The sequence below is a fragment of the Camelus dromedarius genome, chromosome 8, assembly GCF_036321535.1.
Source record: "Camelus dromedarius isolate mCamDro1 chromosome 8, mCamDro1.pat, whole genome shotgun sequence".
Taxonomy (NCBI): domain Eukaryota; kingdom Metazoa; phylum Chordata; class Mammalia; order Artiodactyla; family Camelidae; genus Camelus; species Camelus dromedarius.
This window is the reverse complement of record NC_087443.1, coordinates 22,893,196-22,907,166: the sequence shown is the minus strand read 5'-3', so window position 1 is coordinate 22,907,166 and position 13,971 is coordinate 22,893,196. Positions and strand designations below refer to the sequence as shown.

Genomic DNA, 13,971 nt, shown 5'->3' with positions numbered 1-13,971 from the left:
TCCTGAAATAATTCACTTAATCCTCATAAGAACCTCTTAAGGAGGGTGTTATTATTATAACTACTCTGATAGGTGAGAAAACTGAGTGAGAGAAGGTTTGAGCAATGATTGAATGAGAAAGTCAGGCAAATGTGGCTTAATAATTTAGCAAATAAGGTAATGGTTTTAATTTGGCTTTTAACTTCTGGGAACCTGTTTACAGCTGTTGAGAATAAGCTGAAAAAGAAACATGCAGAGGAACAGACTAAAAAAATATTGCCTAAACCTTTCTTCCAAATCCAGAGCATTGATGTGTTTATTTCCTGTACCTGAAACGTGTGTGTGCGCTGTTCATTTGTTTGTTTAAAAATCTATCAATGATTAACACATTATAATAACTAGTGTGTTTTCTTTTCCTATTGAAACTGGTTCCCTGGGAGTTACTTATTTGCTTACTTACTTAATTCAGCCCATATTAATTAAATACCTACTATACGCAGACTTGTACTAGACACTGAGGACACATGCATTCTTTGCAGTCACGATCTTTACTGTCTAGCTTTATTTTGACTGTGCCTGCTTTAGTAGTAGGACAAAATTCAGCATTTAGGCACCAGGGAAAGGATAAGAGAGATAGGCAAGAAGGAAGGTGCAATGCCGTGCTGTGCGGAGCCATCCCCGACGCCCCGGGAAATCAGAACAAGGTCTGTGCTGAGTTCAGTGCTTGTGTAAGCTCTTCTTTGTCCTGTTTTCTTCTCTTTCTTTCTAAGGCAGAATGAAGAGATGCAAGTCACTCCCAGTTAGCTCAGCCACAGGGATTCCCTAAGAGCTGTGGCGGGGCAGAGTTTGGGTGTCTACTGGGCTGTAAAGGTCACTGGCTTATCTAGGTAGCTGGTGGAGTGTCCTGTCCCTTTTTGATCACAGACTTTGCCTTAAGCTGTAGCCATTTGCTGGTATGAATGCAGATGTGAAGCTTTTAAATTTTTTCTCTCCGTCCTCCACTGGAATACAATTAAAAGGTCAACCGAGGATCCTGAACAAATTGAGCCGGGGTTGAGGGGAGAGGAAGCAGAGGGAGCACTTTGTCTGCGGATTAGCTTGTTTACGACAGAGCTAGAAAACATTTTGTTGCAAGCAGAGTTGGATGCATTTGTCAATAAAACCGGGCTTGGAAAGGGCAAAACTCAGCCTGTTTGTCACAGAGTCACCACATGCTTAAGAACGCAGTCCCAGCAGAGCGGCTTGCAAATGTTGGTACTCAGCCTAATAACATTCCTGCTCTGGCCATTCACCAAGGAGGGGTGTGTGGTGCTTAGTCCCAGAGGACTCTGGGACAGGGACCTGAATGTGGGTATTTGTGCCAAGGGACACCCAGAAAGGGAGTGAGGAAGTGAGACCAGGCAGTGAAGGAATTCCATGTAGGGTCCGCTAATGAGTAGGTTACTGCTGTTGGCAGTTGGGGCTCAGTCTGTCTGGGGACCTCTGGGAGGTGGCGTGGAACCTGCCGCAGAGCAGTCCTATCCAAGAAGTGAGGAAGCTGCAGTATACATGCACCGTCTCCCTTTGTCATTGACAGTGGGCTGTTTCCAGGAGTTCAGATTCTGCAGCCTCCTAGCTGAGTACTCTTTTGCATGCAGGGAAAGCTTTGCAACAGAAAACTGCTGTGCTTGCTGTAGGAAGTGGTGTGCGCCCAGGGTCTACAGGAAGACAGCCACCCTTATTGCTACAAGCTCTAATCCTGATGGGAGGGGGAGAGCAAAGATTGGGTGATCTCAACAGACCCCGAGCCAAATCATCTTGTCACAGTTACAAGGACCATGGTCCAAGAATGAGCCAATAGTTACCCTCCGATGGTGACTGATGGGAAAGACAGGATGCCCTGAGGGGGCCTGAGAATCCAGCTTTGAATCAGATCTCCTGCACAACAGGGTCTAGAAACATCTGTATCAGAGGTTAGAACTAGCAGCCCAAGGGCCTCATCTTCCTCATGGTGCATTTTGTGTTGCCAGTCGTTACATATACTTGCTTGTTTAAATATATTGCTTGCCAAATTGTACAAATCTAGAGAGTTCACATAAAAATCCAGATTTCCAGATTTCATTAAAAAAAAAAAACAAAACCCTGGAAGATCTGACAGTGCTGAGACTGCTTTTATAGGTGGCCACAATACCTGGGAGGTGAATAGCAACTTCCGTCCAAGGAGGGAAGGTCACGGTTTCAATCACTGACTGAACTCTTCCCCGGCCGTTGAGACTGAAAGTCAGAGAGCTTGTGATTCTGCTTTCTTCCATCCTGCTTCACTCATCTGTATTCCCCACCTGGCCGCTCTAAGCATTTCAGTGGGTAACCCCTGATTTTTGTAATCTACTCCCTTCACAACCTCACTCCAAGGGCCCCTGTCGGACAGTGGTTTCCAAGCCTTTTACTGGCCCTCTATGACCCCATCCCTGCAGTCAGAAAAGTGCTCAAACTCTTGACTCTTATTATTTAAGACATTCAAGAACCTTCCATTTTCTTGACCCAAATTCCCTTGAATTATATCCCCACCAGTTTCATGCCTATAACACATTTTTCAGGCAAACGGACCAAATTGTGATATTCAGACTGCATCGTATGAGTTATGCTTTCCTGTCCCAAACCAAATTTCTTTTTTTCTCGCCCAAACCTGATTGTCCCTTTTTATAAGTGGCAAATTATGAAACAGTAGATTCATTCTCACTCCTCTCTTTCCGTCACAGAGCATATCCAACCCATCAGCAAATTCTTTCGACATTACCTTCAAAATTTACCTTCGTTCCACGTGCCATTTTTTGTATCAAACTCCAAAGCCAGCATGAGATCACAAGCCATTGTCACTTCTCTTTCAGATGATGCTGATGGTCTCTGGATGGGGTTCTCTGCTGCCTCCATTGCTCCCAACAGCCTATGCTCAACACAGTAGCTGCTGTGATTCCTCTGAAACCTAGCTTAGATCAAGCCACCGTTTGCTCAAAACCCCCCTACCATTTCCTCTCTCATCTCATCTTCTACTGCCCTCCACTCCCCTACCCCTGATCAGCCTACTCCAGCTGCACTTGCTTCCTTGCTTTTCTCTGAAAACCCTAGACACACTTATTCCTTGGGCCCTGCACACCTGCTGTATCCTCTGCCTGGCAAGCTCTTCCCTGTCTATCTGCCAAACCTACGATCCCGTCTCCTTCAGGACAGATCACAGATCAGGACACAAATGTCATCTTCTGAATGAGTCCTTCTATGACCCCTCCCCCCTTTTTTTTTTTTAACATTGCAACTCAGTCTTCAAGCCCCAGAAGTCCCAATTTTTATTTTTTGCCAGCTCTTGCCTCCACATGAAAATATTTTGCTTACTTGCTCATTACCTGTTCCCCTGTAGGAATTTTGTCTGTTATTTTATTTTATTTTATTTTATTTTTTTAACTGCAGTGCAGTTGATTTACATAGCTGTGTTAGTTTCAGGTGTCAGCAAAATGATTCAGTTATACATACATACATACATATCTGTATATGTATTGTTTTTCAGATTCTTTTCCATAAGAAGTTGCCACAAGATATTGAATATAGTTCCCTGTGCTATAAGTAGGTCTTTGTTGTTTATCTGTTTTATACAGAATAATGTGTATAAGTTAATCCCAAACTCCTAATTTATCCCTACCCCCTTCCCCTTTGGTAACCATAGTTTGTTTTGTCTGTTTTGTTCACGGATTAATCTACATTTCCTAGAATAAAGCCTGACCCTGAGGAGCTGCTCAATCGTATTTGTTGGATGAATCAATCAACGCCTTTCCTTGCCCGATTCTCCCTTTGCCTGGACAGGAAATTTCCTCTCCATATCTAACTAAGTCTAACTCATTTTCAGATCTTGGGCACTTTTCCACATCCTCTAAGAAGCCTGCCTGAATATTCCTGTTCAGCCTGATTACTGTATTTCCCAAAGCTAAAATTATAGGTGAAACAACCATCAGAAATGATTGTTTTTATCCAGAAAATTGAGGAGGGGATTGTGTGGTCTTCATGGCAACTTCAACAAGTATTTGGAGGCAGAGAGAGTGTCCAAAAAAAAAAAAAAAAAAAAACAAACCTGTGTGATAGTCCCATCTGTGCTGCAAAGCTGTTTTATCTCAAGTTGCTGAGCCCTTTCTCCCAGACTTTTTCAGGCTGGAGTTAACACACTCATGAATTCTCTGAATTCACACTCATGAATTCGCTGAATAATTGAGGTAGACAAAGATGGAGAAAAGAAGAGATGAAATAACCGTAGATTTTAGTGTCTTGGTTATCTGTTGCTGCATAACAAAGCACCCCAGTACTCAGTAGCTTAAAACACTGGGTTTTTTTTTTTACTGATCACAGATCTATGAATGCACAGTTCTGTTGATCTGGTCTGGGCTCCCCGGATGTCTGCTGGGTTTGCTTAGGTGTTGTCATCAGTTGCTGGGCTGGCAGAGGGTTGGCTGCTCTTGGATGGCCTCACTCTCATTTCTGGCAGATTGCTGGCTGTTGGCTGGAGTGTTGGGATGGTAAGGGCACGTGTCTGTTGTCTTCTAGCATGGCATGCTGGCCTGAGATTGTCCACTTGAGGGTGCTCTCCTCCCCAGAGAGAGCATGGGAACACACACAGTTTGTTGGGGGTGGGGAAGCTTTCAGTAGGGCAGTGTTCTACACTGCCCTGAGAGTTTGCATTCTAATACTAAAATTCTCATAGAGAGGTTGGAGACAGAGATTAACAGTGAGATCAGCCTTTGCATTTCTACAGATGTATTAGCTGAAACCTTCAACTGCAGGACCAAAGAACTTTAAAGAACAATATCCTGCTTTTCTTAGAAAGAACTTGGAATGCGTTTAGCCACCTTCAAACTCAAGGAGAGAAACCAGGAGCATCCCAGCAGTCTGCTTCCTTCCACAGTCAGAACCCAGAGGGGTCTGCAGATTCTCTAGGCTCCAGGCTTGAGGTGAAGGAAAGACCATGTCTTACACCTTGTGCAGTGAGATCAAAGGAAGGGAATGGAGTGAGCATAGGAGAAGAGACAGAGAATGGACTTGAGGACTTTTGGGACTGAAGAAATTCACTGCAGGCCAGCTGGGTGAGGGAGGCGGTAGGGTTGAGACCCAGTATGTTCAGAGCTTTCTGGCAGTGATGTTATCTGGTCTTGCTCTATGAAGATGTTGATGAAATACTGCTTATCCTACGGGACACAATCTAGCACCCTAGATGATCAGAGGGGGCCGGATCCTAGGTGGTCCTGTAGGATCCCAGTAGGTCAAATTTGGGAAACTCTTTTCCCTCTCTTTCCCACACTTTAAGACGTATTTTACCAACTTGCTTGATTTCAGCCATGCTGTAATTTAAATTAGCAGGTTTCACTTTGTTTTCTTTGCTCACTATTTTGGAGACAGCCTGGTTAAAACCTTCCCACTCACTAAATTGCTAGTCAAAATATTTTAGGAAGGAAGCTCAAACATTCATTGTTTGCCTTATTAAAAATTAACTCAGGCAGATGGAGAAGAATACAGTGTCTTAGTCCCACTCGTTATCTGTCCCTATGTTCATCTGCACACCACGTCTCGTGTAATCTCACCCCAGGAGGGCCGTGGGGCCGGGCCCACGAGCGCTGTTCTCTGCATTTCACAGCAATGAGACTGAGGTTAAAATGTCTTGCTTGTGTTCACACGGGGTAGAGGGATGGAACCCGAGCTACAACAGACGTTGTCTGGGCAAGACCACTGTGGCTCCCCAGGTACCACAGAAGGGCCAGAATAAGGTCTCAGAGTTTCCTTGTGCAGAAAACACTGAGAAAATGTGTCTGCTCTCAACCCTAATCAGCTCTCTAGAAACTTGGAGAACAGAGATCAGAAACTGGATCTTGCCTTTCTAGTTAGTCTACCCTGCATTGTTTTAACATTGTGTAAGTTTATTGTCAACACAATGATTTCGTATATGTATATATTGTGAAATAATCACCACAATAAGTTTAGTTACCATATACATTATCTCACATAGGTACGTTATGTGTGTGTATGTGTGTGATGAGAACTTTTCAGATCTACTCTCTTAGCAACTTTCAAACACACAATATTGTGAACTACAGTCACCATGCTGTATATCACATGCCCAGGACTTATTTATAACTGGAAGTTTGTACCTTTTGACCCCTTTTATTCATTTTCCCCAGCCCCCACCCCTTATCTCTGGGCAACTACCAATCTTTTATCTGTGTCTGAGTTTGTTTTTTAGATTCTACATGTAAGTGAGACTGTACAGTATTTGTCTTCTCAGACTTATTTCACTTAGCATAATACCTTCACGGTCCATCCATGTTGTCACAAATGGCAAGATTTCTTTTTTTTTTAATGGCTTATGGCTGAATAATATTCCATAGTTTATTTATACCACATCTTCCTGATCAATATTTCCATCAATGGACACTTAGGTTACTTCTCCATCTGTTTTTCAGTCTCCTGCATGTGGTGTCCCTTGGACCCTTTGCTTTAACCCAGTCATGCATTCATTTTTACAAAGGTTCATTGATCCCCTACTATGTGCCAGACTTTCTCCTGGGTGGTACAACAGGGAAGCAGCACGGCTCCTGCCCTCATGGAGGTCACAGTCTTGCAGGGATGAGGATCATGGGAACCTACTGTGTAGCCAAGACATGGAAGCAACTGAAATGTCCCTTGACAGATGACTGGATAAAGAAGTTGTGAGATATATGTACACACACACACACACACACATATGAATATATATATATATATATATATATATATGAATACTACTCAGCTATAAAAAAGAGTAAAATAATGACATTTGCAGCAACATGGATGGACCTGGAGATCATCATATAAGTGAAGTAAGCCAGAAAGAGAAAGAAAAATACCATATGGTATCACTTATATGTGGAATCTAAAAAAAATGACATAAATGAACTTATTTACAAAACAGAAACAGACATAGAAAACAAACTTATGATTGCTGGGGGACGGGAGGGCTAGGGATAAATTGGGAGTTTGAGATTTGCAGATTTTAGCTACTATATACAAAACAAATAAACAAGGTCCTACTGTATATGAAAAGGGATATATAAATAAATAAATAAGTATATAAATGAATCACTATGCTGAGCACTAGAAATTAATACAGCATTGTAAACTAACTATCCTTTAATAAAAATAGAACCTATTACAGCAAAACAAGTCCTATGATGCGTCAAGTGCAAGGTGCTGTGGGCAGAGATAGAAGGGACGTCTCACATAACCTGAATCACTAAGATACCTGTGTTTGGGAGCACACTTTCCACTCTTACCTTTAGGAATTCTTTCATTTCAGAACTAGGGAGCTCCTGGGATGGTGAAACATCGTTAGAGACCATCACCCTCCAGCCAGAGGTGGGTGAACTACTGAGCTGACGCAGGCCACCTCAGACAACAGTCTCTAAAATGGGTCACAGTCTAGAGTCTTGAAGCTAAATATTTTGCAGCAAGATGAATCATGAAAAGATTATAAAAGGTCCCCATATTTTCCATTCTCGTCCACATATTCTGATTCCCTCTCCCCGAAGCGCCGGTCTCCGTCTGTCCCGCGGTATCCAAGGAGAGCCCAGTATTATGCCAGCCATTGTGTTCAGGAGTTTCACAGACTTGCTAGTACTGAATCCTCCTGGCGGTGCTCTGAAAGAGTTATAATTTACCTCCACTTACGGATAAAGAAACTGAGATAGGGAGCAGTCTGTTCATTTACCTAAGGCCATACCTAATGACTTTAAGTGGTGGTGGGAGGGTGGGACCGTGCCAGGTCTAGTGGCACCAAGAGTAGAATGAAACCCCAAGGTAGACCAAGGCCCAATGGGGAAGACTCTAGCCAAAAATACATTGGTTGAAAAAGTGTAGGAACCACTGGGCTAGCATGGATTGGTGTTGGTGAGCAAAGGATTTGTCCTAATATTTATGGGCAAGATGCCAGCACCCCTGGAGCATGGAGGAAATAGGCAGGAAGGTGTAGTGACATGGCTCTACTAAATCTGCTTCTCTCAGGGGCAGATGGAACCAGACCTGCCCTTCATATGGGTTGGAGGGATGAGGAGGACAGTGAAAGCCAACAGGAAAGGGGGGCTTAGACAAGTGTCCATGGCAGGAGTCTAGACTCAGCCGACACCTGGGCACAAATTAGACTTGGACCCACCTGCAGTATCTGATCTGAAGGCTGTCCTTCTGTCCTTCTGTCCTTCTGTCCATTGGGGTCCATTTAAGACCCATTCTGGGCTCACCTGCTAGTGGTAAGGAATCTCTGAATAGACAACCAAGCCTGCCTAGAATTTTGTTAGAACCAATTAGAGCTGAAACTCAACTTGAACTTCTCATCCTGGCATTGGCACAGATTGGGGTAGACAGACTATACATGCCAGTGCCTAAATCTTGGTGAAGCAGAACCCAGTGTTTCCTTGCAGGTTATGTCATGCCCCTGGTCGGCCACTGCCCCAGTGATTCGATTCCCTTTCCACAAAATGTAATCCCATGGTCAGGATTCTCTCTGCTTTGCCAGGACACTGCCTTTGGGGTCGTCTGTTGGCTCCTCACTGTGACCCTGAAGACAGAGATTTCTTTATGCAACTGGATATTTTAAACTCTTGACATGTTTTGCAATGATCCTACCCTAAATCTTTAATCTGGATGCTTTGCAAAAGCACCACTTCCCAGCTGTGAACCATTGTCTGTGAAAGGCTCACTCCAGGGCTTTGGGCCTGTGCCTCACAGAGTGGCAGGAAGACAAAGGTCAGCATGAGACCAATGAGAAACAGACCCATCATTCTTACTCTTACAGGCGTGAATGCATCTACCTGAACTCCCACACTCTCGTTCTCCACCTGCTCCATTCACCCTCTACCTGGACACCAGAGAAGCTTCCTAAAGTCTCTTTCCGGGAACTTTTGAGACTCCCTGTTATGCAAAGAATGTTTTCCTAAGCAAAGAATACACTTCAAGACTACTTGGAATGCAAGCCTCTCTCTTATCAGCTAATACTCTTTTCAAATTCAAAGCTGTTTTTCTAGCCTCAGCTCTTCTTCGATCTACTTCTGTTTCCTTTGATGCAGTGACCTCCCCCCTCCCCAAGACTTGCTTGTCCTTGATTATGTCCTTCAGACTTCGAGCCCCTTGACATTGTTCATATTGTTCTCACTGCCTGAAAGTTCCTACATATTGCCATTTCTTGAAACTGGCCTTCCTTCCGAGACCAGGTTTCACAATAAAACTGTCTTTTATACCTCCCTGGAGAATATAAACTTAATGTCTCTTATTCTCATAAATCACTGCAATAAGCCTTTCTTATACCCCTTCTCATGGTTTGATTTTTACTCTAGTGAGTCTTTGACACTAGATTAGGAGCTTCTGGAGGGCGGGGCAATACTTAATTTTGCATCCTGCAATGCAAGTCACAGTGTCGGCCCTGAACATGATCATTCAGTTCATGTCTGGCGGTTGTAACTCTCACTGACTGCCAGGCCCTTCCCAAACCAATTCCTAGACTGAAGCTGAGAGGGTGGTGAGAAAAGAAAAAGGACTTTAGATTCAGACAGACTTAGTGCAGTCCTGGTGCAATCACTTACTGGTTTCCTGTTACTTATCTCTCAGAGCCCTCAATTTCCTCCCGTGTAAAGCAGGATTATAAATATGTGATGAGAGATAATGCCAGAATCTAGATGTCTGAATACTTGATCGCTGTCCTGACACTTCCCACTGCATGGGGGAAGGATGTATGTGTAGAGGAGTGCCCGGGACACTGTCTTGATTACCAGCGGGAGTGCAGCTCCAAATGCCCACATGGCTCCTCCTTTCAATGACTGGGCCTTATGTGGCCTAAGTTGGGTGGCTTTTGTCTCAGTCCAAGATCTACACTGAAGGCATGCTTCAGAGACTTGCTGCATAGACATCCTTTCTCTAAAGCTCCCTGCTGGCTATCCCTTGGCTATTCCAAGAAAAGGGCAGAAGGTAGTCATGGATCCCGTCTTACTTACTGGATATTCAAGACAAGACCCTCCCCACAGAAAAAGAGGGGTTTTCTGCAGTCTGGTTCTGTTTATTTTTCATTTTTCCCACAAAAATTCCTCTCCTACTGGACCAGCCTGTTTGACTAACTCTGTTCCCGAGTGTGCCATTTTGTCTTCTACCAACTTCAAAGCTCCCCCTTGAAGGTGGGGTAGTAGGCATCTGTGTGTTTGGGGGATAAACCAATTGTTTGAACCATAACATTATGACCTGGATTAGGCCATGCAGAGTGGAAAACGAAACAAAACAGAAACAGAGAATATACTGATGTTGGTGTCAGATTTTGCCTCTTATCAACGGTAACACTTTGGAGGTTCAACTATAAAACAGAGACAATCCTATCTGCCACCCAGGGCAGGTATGAGCATCAAATAAGACAGTGGGTGCAAAGATCCTATCACAGTAATTGGTATGAAATAGGTGTTTGGTAAACGTTGGCACCTTTCTTTTCTCTCTTCAAAGTTCACCCAACAATATACTTACTTTCCCCTTTTGGCCACAAGTTGTCAGTTTCTTAGGAAGGAAGCCTACGAAGTCACAACGGGAGGCTCATGCTAATTGTATTAGCTCATCACTTTCTGTAGTCAAAAGGAAGGGCACACACCATCAAGGGCTAATTCCAAACTTTCTGCAGAAGTGAATTTTTTATAACTCCGTTAGGTCTTCCTAGCCTGCTTGGTGCCTGCCTATTTGACGAGCTCCAGGCTCTCAGACGAAACCTGGTAGCCCCTTTCCAAGTTGCCCAGATCATAGCAGCTGGGTTTGTCTCCATGGGAAGTTGTGAGCATTGTTGTTGATCCAGAAGGAATGAGCTTCTGTGATTTTATTTTTTGTTGTTGTTAAAATGGATTTATTGTCATTGTCATGACACATCCTAATGACCAGAGGACTCAGTACAGTAGTTCTTGGAGTCATAGATGAGCCCAGTGACCTGCTCTCAGTTTTTATCTCCTAAACTCCTCCCAACCATTGTTCCTGAGCAAGGTGTCTCCTCCTTCTCTGGTAACTGGGCTTGAAGCAGAGCTGAGGAAACCATTCCGGCCAAGGAGAGTATCTCCCCTTTCTTTTAGATGTGTGTATTAGACGACCATAGTTTTTCTTAATAGGCTTTTGGGAAACAAGAATAATGGGGTAAAGCCAGCAGATTTTTCATCAGACCCAGGGAACCAAACTAAAGTCTTTCCATGCCCACGTTCTGAGAAATGATGAGAGGTAAGCTTGGGCAATTCTATTCTTAAAAGAACCAAGTAGTGTAGTTAACAAAGCCTGGGTCTGGAGGTCAACCTGCTGCCGCTGTGAATCTGAACTCTTCACAGATGTGTGACCATGGCCCAGGTCCTGAATTTCTCCATACCTCACTTGTCCCTCTGTGCAAAGAGCAGAACAATACCACCTAACTGAACTGCTATGAAGATTAAATAAAATGGTACATGTCAAATGTGAATGGAGTGTTTGACAGAACTCAATAAATGCTGCAAAGCACTGAAGAGTGAGGGCCTCCAGGCCATGCTATCCATTCGAGAGTTTAGAAATTAATGAAAGACAGGAACCCAAATGAGTTTGGATTGGATTGATTTATCGAAAAACAAAAGAGTAATGGTTTACCTTGGGCAATTGTTCATTAAGTAGGGAGAAAATGAAGGAATTTTCTCTTCCTGTTTAAAGTTATAAAAGAAGCTTTATTTATTATAGTTCTCAACTTTCCATCTCAAATGAGACGTCGGGCCAGTGATAGCCAGGACTTGATTGAATTTGCTGATCCAGTTCCCAGACCCACATTTCCTGATTGATTCATTTCCATTTGCTGTCTCTGCTCTTCCTCACCGTGATGGGGGATAAACTCACCAAGACAGGGAGCCAGTTCACTGGCCCCCAAACAAAAGCAAAGCTTCCCTCAGTGGAGCCACTTCAATGGTGTACTGAGCTCATGAAACCGCTGTGCCATGATGGTCCCTCTCCTTTTCCTCTGGCTATGTTTTATTCCTGTCACCATGTATTATGCCCTCCAGGTGCACAGAGAGCCATAGATCATTATCAGTCATGTACTGTCCCAGCCATTTTCATATATCTGCACGTTTGCCTCCACACACAAAACTACATGAATACACAAAGAAAATGCACATACAGACATCCACATAAACTTACACAGACTGAGTCAGAGACACTCCGATAAACATAAATATGCACACAGAGGCCACGTTTAGTCAATACGACAAACAGTACTTGCAAACTCACTTGCCCGCGCCTCCCCTCACACATATGTGCACACAAGCATCGTACGCACACACTTTGATCGTGTGACCAGTCTGTGAGAGTATAGGGTATATACAGAGACAGCGAAGTTCTTCTTCCTCTAATAACATTCTTTTTATTAAGAGCTTTCTATAGATCCGGAGATCAGCCAGACAATTCCATATCCTATTACAATCTGCCAAGAAGAAATAGATAAATCTATTAGCCTGCTCTTTGCTGGTTTCATCATTGTGACAGCCTCTCCTGGGTCCACATCCATCAGACTCCCACGCCACCTGACAGCCAAGTCTGCACCACCCCGCTGCAGGTTAATAGCTCTTTAATCTCTATTTAATTGCTCATTAATAATTCCAATACTGCTTTCTTCTGTTAATTGATTAAAAAACAGTTGCAGTCGAAGTGAATAATGAAATTTGGTGGCAATCAACTACGGAAGGTGTTTTCTTGTCATCAAGATAATCAGGAAGAAATAGTGACCAAAACACTCCTTGCTTCATTTGCAGATTTTTAGAATGTTAGAACTGCCAGGGCCTTTGGAATTCAGCTACTTCAGCATTTCCCAAACTGTGACCCACAAGGGATTAGACAGTTTTCTGGGGAAAACAATGATTAAATAAGTCTGGCAGACAAAGTATACAAATCTCTCTCACATCCTGCAGTTTTAAATCAATGTTAGCATATTTGAAGCTCTGACAGTCCAGTTTGAGAAACCTATTTGCACTGCTCAGTTCATCTTCACTCAGCTTATTTGAAAATAAAATCATATTTATATTGACTACCATTTCAGTTATCTATTGGTGCATAATAAATCACCCCCAAAGTTAGTGGCTCAAAACAACAGCGATGAATTATTTTTCACAATTCTGTGGATTTCCTCTGCTGGAAGCCACCAGGCCATCTGACAGTTGGTACCATCTGAGGTCCCTCTCTTCACTTCTACATGGCTTCTTGTCCTCCCAGAGGCTTCCTCACAAGATGGGCTCAGGGCAAACAACAGAAACTCCAAGGCTTCTTAAGGGTTAGCCTTGAAAGTCCAATAACATCATTTCTGCTGCATAATATTAAAGAAAACAAGTTACAAGGCCAGGCTAGATTCAAGGGACATATAAATTAATGTCCACTATTGATAGAACGACAGACAGTCACATCGTAAAAGGGGCGCATGGAATAGGGGAAGAAATTTTTGTGGCCATCTTTGAACATAACCTACCAGAAGCCACTGAACAGCTTTTTGAAGACTGTTTTAGGACATGCTAATGTAGAACAAACTCCACATTTTCTAGGTTAGGATACAGTGATTCATGTATGTGGAACGATGTGCCCAAGGGCACGTATCTGGTAATCACAGAGATGAGATTAGAATGTAGACCCCAGACTCCATGTCGTTTGTCTTCACCATTTTGCTTCCAAAAAGATTCTCAGCTGACTGTGAATGACTTGAGTGGCACTCAAATGCTTACTCCTTGAACTCTGAAGTCCCAGACCCCGATCCTGGTCTTCTAAGCAAGTCCACCTGGGCTTGTAAGATCATGAGCAACTCAATAAACCAGAGACTCAGCTTCCTGTGTCTTTACTCCAGGAATGGTAGGCTCTGGAAATAGTCAAATTTGGAGATTCTGAATGGTATGGGCTTAGGTGAACTATGTCTCAAAAGCTTCTTGTTACATGAAGAAAACTGGGTTT

The 13,971-nt window shown here is 43.4% G+C and overlaps 1 long non-coding RNA gene across 2 annotated transcripts in view; it reads left to right on the top strand.

Annotated features, from left to right (window-relative positions):
* The first annotated feature begins 503 nt into the window (after positions 1-503).
* The window catches only part of LOC135321865 (uncharacterized), a 143,450-nt gene continuing 129,982 nt past the window's right edge, over positions 504-13,971 (top strand). For both annotated transcript variants that reach the window (XR_010382044.1, XR_010382043.1), the window contains exon 1: positions 504-683. This is a non-coding gene — a long non-coding RNA (uncharacterized LOC135321865). The remainder of the gene's footprint in view (positions 684-13,971) is intronic.